Here is a 7,133-nt window from a genome sequence, read left to right as displayed (position 1 = left end):
ATTTGTTTGTTTAAGTCAGGCTATACTCTACTCAGAGTCATAAGTTTACAAAATGTACTAAAGTACAGTGAACGTCTGTGCGGTTTGTCTTCATCACTGAAAATAACGTACATGTAAACTGATGTCATGTGCAGTTGGGGTGAAGAAACACAACCATTTCACTCCTAATAATACCTATTTGATTTGACATCCTGACTTGCTGCTGTAGCTGAGGCTTGAACCTGTTACCTGCGGCTCACTAGTCAGTGACTCTATCCATTCACCTACAGCTGTTTCCTTGGAATCTGTGGTTCTGAAACGTTTTGTTGTCAACCCCCCAAATTGACATGTATTTGGGCAGTGGACCCCAATGTGAAAAGATGTAGTGTCAGGGCCCCCCGTGAAAAAGATTTATATTTATGCTGTAACACATTTTTTTAAAGTTATTTGTCTTGTTTGTTGTTCAAGTCAAAGCACCAGGAAGGCTGTACTTGTCAGCCAGCTGTTAGCTCAATGGGTTGAGACGCAGTATTCATGATCCAGAGGCCATGAGTTCAAATCCCATTGATGTCTTTCCTATGATTCTTTCCTTTGCAGACTGGCTTCCAGAAGATCAACTGAAAACTACCAGGAAGGCTATATTTGTCATCCAACTGTTAGCTCAATGGGTTGAGACGCAGTATTCATGATCCAGAGGCCATGAGTTCAAATCCCATTGATGTCTTTCCTATGATTCTTTCCTTTGCAGACTGGCTTCCAGAAGATCAACTGAAAACTACCAGGAAGGCTATATTTGTCATCCAACTGTTAGCTCAATGGGTTGAGACGCAGTATACATGATCCAGAGGCCATGAGTTCAAATCCCATTGATGTCTTTCCTATGATTCTTTCCTTTGCAGACTGGCTTCCAGAAGATCAACTGAAAACTACCAGGAAGGCTGTACTTGTCAGCCATCTGTTAGCTCAATGGGTTGAGACGCAGTATTCATGATCCATAGGCCATGAGTTCAAATCCCATTGATGTCTTTCCTATGATTCTTTCCTTTGCAGACTGGCTTCCAGAAGATCAACTGAAAACTAGCAGGAAGGCTGTACTTGTCAGCCATCTGTTAGCTCAATGGGTTGAGATGCAGTATTCATGATCCAGAGAACATGAGTTCAAATCCCATTGATGTCTTTCCTATGATTCTTTCCTTTGCAGACTGGCTTCCAGAAGATCAACTGAAAACTAGCAGGAAGGCTGTACTTGTCAGCCATCTGTTAGCTCAATGGGTTGAGACGCAGTATACATGATCCAGACGCCATGAGTTCAAATCCCACTGGTGTCTTTACTGTGATGCTTTCCTTTGCAGACTAACTTCTAGAAAAACAAGTTAAAACCACCAGGAAACCTGTAACTCTCAGCCAACAGCTTAGCTCAACTGGTAGAGCGTCTGTCCAATAACATGACTTGACCTGACTTGAGTGGGTTCGATTCCCACTCGAGTCAACTCATTCCCACTCGAGTCAAGTCAATTTAACTTGTTTTTCTAGAAGTTAGTCTGCAAAGGGAAGCATCACTAAGGATATCAGTCAATTTATCCGTTGCCCCAAGTTACCGGGGACACTTGACTCGAGTGGGAATCGAACCCACTCAAGTCAGGTCAAGTCATGTTATTGGACAGACGCTCTACCAGTTGAGCTAAGCTGTTGGCTGAGAGTTACAGGTTTCCTGGTGGTTTTAACTTGTTTTTCTATAAGTTAGTCTGCAAAGGGAAGCATCACTAAGGATATCAGTCAATTTACTCGTTGCCTCAAGTTACCGGGGACACTTGACTCGAGTGGGAATCGAACCCACTCAAGTCAAGTCAGGTCAAGTCATGTTATTGGACAGACGCTCTACCAGTTGAGCTAAGCTGTTGGCTGAGAGTTACAGGTTTCCTGGTGGTTTTAACTTGTTTTTCTAGAAGTTAGTCTGCAAAGGGAAGCATCACTAAGGATATCAGTCAATTTACTCGTTGCCTCAAGTTACCGGGGACACTTGACTCGAGTGGGAATCGAACCCACTCAAGTCAAGTCAAGTCAAGTCATGTTATTGGACAGACGCTCTACCAGTTGAGCTAAGCTGTTGGCTGAGAGTTACAGGTTTCCTGGTGGTTTTAACTTGTTTTTCTAGAAGTTAGTCTGCAAAGGGAAGCATCACTAAGGATATCAGTCAATCTACTCGTTGCCTCAAGTTACCGGGGACACTTGACTCGAGTGGGAATCGAACCCACTCAAGTCAAGTCAAGTCAAGTCATGTTATTGGACAGACGCTCTACCAGTTGAGCTAAGCTGTTGGCTGAGAGTTACAGGTTTCCTGGTGGTTTTAACTTGTTTTTCTAGAAGTTAGTCTGCAAAGGAAAGCATCACAGTAAAGACACCAGTGGGATTTGAACTCATGGCGTCTGGATCATGTATACTGCGTCTCAACCCATTGAGCTAACAGATGGCTGACAAGTACAGCCTTCCTGGTAGTTTTCAGTTGATCTTCTGGAAGCCAGTCTGCAAAGGAAAGAATCATAGGAAAGACATCAATGAATTTGAACTCATGTTCTCTGGATCATGAATACTGCGTCTCAACCCATTGAGCTAACAGATGGCTGACAAGTACAGCCTTCCTGCTAGTTTTCAGTTGATCTTCTGGAAGCCAGTCTGCAAAGGAAAGAATCATAGGAAAGACATCAATGGGATTTGAACTCATGGCCTCTGGATCATGTATACTGCGTCTCAACCCATTGAGCTAACAGTTGGATGACAAATATAGCCTTCCTGGTAGTTTTCAGTTGATCTTCTGGAAGCCAGTCTGCAAAGGAAAGAATCATAGGAAAGACATCAATGGGATTTGAACTCATGGCCTCTGGATCATGAATACTGCGTCTCTACCCATTGAGCTAACAGCTGGCTGACAAGTACAGCCTTCCTGGTGCTTTGACTTGAACAACAAACAAGACAAATAACTTTAAAAAAATGTGTTACAGCATAAATATAAATCTTTTTCACGGGGGGCCCTGACACTACATCTTTTCACATTGGGGTCCACTGCCCAAATACATGTCAATTTGGGGGGTTGACAACAAAACGTTTCAGAACCACAGATTCCAAGGAAACAGCTGTAGGTGAATGGATAGAGTCACTGACTAGTGAGCCGCAGGTAACAGGTTCAAGCCTCAGCTACAGCAGCAAGTCAGGATGTCAAATCAAATAGGTATTATTAGGAGTGAAATGGTTGTGTTTCTTCACCCCAACTGCACATGACATCAGTTTACATGTACGTTATTTTCAGTGATGAAGACAAACCGCACAGACGTTCACTGTACTTTAGTACATTTTGTAAACTTATGACTCTGAGTAGAGTATAGCCTGACTTAAACAAACAAATAACAACTTAGTATAGTCAGATTATTTTTTACACAACTTACATTTTGTAATCAAACTACCGAAACGAAAGTTGGTCACCACCGAAACGAAAGTTAAATCCGAAATAATCACTAAGTGTGAAGGCCAAAATCGTCCCCCCAAAAACCTGTTAGGAGTACGTTTCAGGCAATTTAGAGTTGATTGGTAGTACTTTGTAGTGACTTTTTTGGTCCCTAACACCACAAATGGTTTACATACTCTTTACGAATGTCTTACGCATCATTTGCTTAACATGAATGATAATTCTAGTAATTGACCCAGGACCGAGCGGTCCTGGGTTCGATTCCCACTAACGTCAAGTCCCCGGTAAATTGGGGCAGCGGATAAATTGACTGATATCCGTAGAATAACTTGTAGGAGTGTCCTGGTTCAAATCCAGTCACCACCTTAGTAACTGAAACCGAATCTGGCCAATTCGGTCTCAGTTACTGAGATAGATAGAGGGTGTGTAGAGTAGGCGGAGTAGAGTAGTGAGTAGAGTAGGGGTAGAGTAAAGAGGGAATATAGTTGGGGAGTAGGAGTAGGAGTAGGTCCCAGAAGGGCCCAGAATAGGGGGAGGAGTAGGGCCTAGAGTAGGGGGAGGAGTAGGAATAGGGCCCGGGGTAGGAGTAGGGCCCAGAGTAGGGGGAGGAGTAGGAATAGGGCCCAGAGTAGGGGGAGGAGTAGGGCCCAGAGTAGTGAAAAAAGTCACTACCAATCAACTTTAAATTGCCTGAAACGGACTCCTAACAGGTTTTTGGGGGAACATTTTTTTTTTCGTTTCGGTAGTGTCACTACCGAAACGGAAAAAAATGTACTAAGTCCAGAGCTCGATGAATGTTAGGGACAAAAAAAAAAGTCACTACCAATCAACTTTAAATTGCCTGAAACGTACTCCTAACAGGTTTTTGGGGGAACATTTTTTTTTTCGTTTCGGTAGTGTCACTACCGAAACGGAAAAAAATGTACTAAGTCCAGAGCTCGATGAATGTTAGGGACCAAAAAAAAAGTCACTACCAATCAACTTTAAATTGCCTGAAACGTACTCCTAACAGGTTTTTGGGGGAACAATTTTTTTTTCGTTTCGGTAGTGTCACTACCGAAACGGAAAAAAAATTACTAAGTCCAGAGCTCGATGAATGTTAGGGACCAAAAAAAAAGTCACAAAAAAGTCACTACCAATCAACTTTAAATTGCCTGAAACGTACTCCTAACAGGTTTTTGGGGGAACATTTTATTTTTTTGTTTCGGTAGTGTCACTACCGAAACGGAAAAAATTTACTCAGTCCAGAGCTCGATGAATGTTAGGGACCAAAAAAAAAGTCACTACCAATCAACTTTAAATTGCCTGAAACGTACTCCTAACAGGTTTTTGGGGGAACAATTTTTTTTTCGTTTCGGTAGTGTCACTACCGAAACGGAAAAAAAATTACTAAGTCCAGAGCTCGATGAATGTTAGGGACCAAAAAAAAAGTCACAAAAAAGTCACTACGAATCAACTTTAAATTGCCTGAAACGTACTCCTAACAGGTTTTTGGGGGAACATTTTATTTTTCGTTTCGGTAGTGTCACTACCGAAACGGAAAAAAATGTACTAAGTCCAGAGCTCGATGAATGTTAGGGACCAAAAAAAAAGTCACTACCAATCAACTTTAAATTGCCTGAAACGTACTCCTAACAGGTTTTTGGGGGAACTTTTTTTTTTTCGTTTCGGTAGTGTCACTACCGAAACGGAAAAAAATGTAATAAGTCCAGAGCTCGATGAATGTTAGGGACCAAAAAAAAAGTCACTGCCAATCAACTTTAAATTGCCTGAAACGTACTCCTGACAGGTTTTTGGGGGAACAATTTTTTTTTCGTTTCGGTAGTGTCACTACCGAAACGGAAAAAAAAGTACTAAGTCCAGAGCTCGATGAATGTTAGGGACCAAAAAAAAAGTCACTACCAATCAACTTTAAATTGCCTGAAACGTACTCCTAACAGGTTTTTGGGGGAACAATTTTTTTTTCGTTTCGGTAGTGTCACTACTGAAACGGAAAAAAAATTACTAAGTCCAGAGCTCGATGAATGTTAGGGACCAAAAAAAAAGTCACTACCAATCAACTTTAAATTGCCTGAACGTAAAGCTCCAACACCACCTCCCAGCTCCAACCCACATCTCTGCACTCGCACAAACAATACCATGGGTTCCTTTTGTATTTCTTGCACGGCATGTTGGCACTAAGGTTTTAGTAACCCAGTGACTGGTTTAGCCCCAATCCTTTCTCCACTGTGCTTACCAGGGTTCGATTTGTTTAAAATAAATACAATAGCAAGAATAGCTGATGATCTTCAAGCTTGTAGATCTGACATTTTTTTAAATTAAAAAACATAATAAATGTACACATTTTGACAACTATTCCCAAACTAGGGAATAACATAAAGGAAAAGGACTAACATACCTGTATATTTTTAATAAAATGGTTAAATTGTGATATTAGCATATGGCTCAGTGACAAAATGGGGTTGCAAAGATGACAAATTGAAAGGCATGTATCAGGTTTGTTAAAATGTACATTTTGTACTCATGTTGTTTTCATGTAATTTGAAAAGACATTTGCACCATTTTTACAATGAAAATGACAGAATGCGCCTGAAAATGTCAATTGGGGTACATGTAAAAAAATATCAAATGAAATGTTATGCGATTGTATTAGCATCATCTCTAGATTTATTTTATGGCAGTTGTTGTTACATTGAGCAGGACATAATGCTGAGAAAACCTGTTTTCTAAATGACAACTTATTCCAGTTTTCCCTGTGTATTATCATATTCTTATGAAAAATGATGTTTACACCAATTGACAATGCTGCTTCTACAGTAAAAGACTCGGATGAATAACGTGACACTGAAAATCAAGCAAATATTTTGTCAATACGGTCAAGGTGCTTTATTTAAGGTGCTTTATTTAATTTCACTTGACAACAATTAATCAGGACAAAAATGTAAGAAAGTGAGTGAGTGAGTGAGTGTGTGTACCTACATCCGAATCCTATCATTACACATCACTAAAAATAATAACATAGAATAGATTCAGCTGGTCCTGATGCTTGTAGTTCGGCTATTTTTGGCAAAGAGATTTGATATAGACAGAAAAAAGCGGTCCAAGTACAGAGACAACTCAGGTTCAGTTATCCCTGGTCTAGAGGGAAGTGGTGGTTAACAACCTGTATTATAGTATATGTATATGAGCTGTTTAAACTTGTAGATATGCGTCATTGATTGATTCCCAAAAATTAGGAACAAAGTGTGTCCCTTACTATAAGGGTGGTGATTCCGTATTTCAAGAGATGGTTGGCAACCCTAATTCAGTTAGTATTCCCCATTTCAATGAATTATTATATTCAGAGCTGTGGTGATCCATTTCTTTCAATGACTATTCCATATTTTTAATGTGAGATCATGCCCTAGTTGATAGGGTGTTTTATTGATAACCTTTTTAAGCAAGTTGAATTATTTCCATCAAAGTTTTTTGGCTACACCAATTGACATTTTTGCCCTCATTCCTAAAAAAATAGCCTCACGTCATTGACCCATATAGCCTACATGTATGCCAAACATATATCAGACAGTCTACATTTCCCAACAGGAAATGCATGTATTTAATTCAGTCTGACCAGAAGCAGGGACAAAACATAATCCCAACCGAACTTAAAGGGATATTTCACTTTCAAAAAAAATATTTTTTTTCCATTACT

Source organism: Gymnoscopelus microlampas (assembly GCF_963454915.1).
Source record: "Gymnoscopelus microlampas genome assembly, chromosome: 23".
NCBI classification, from domain to species: domain Eukaryota; kingdom Metazoa; phylum Chordata; class Actinopteri; order Myctophiformes; family Myctophidae; genus Gymnoscopelus; species Gymnoscopelus microlampas.
Note: the sequence above shows the minus strand (reverse complement) of the source record.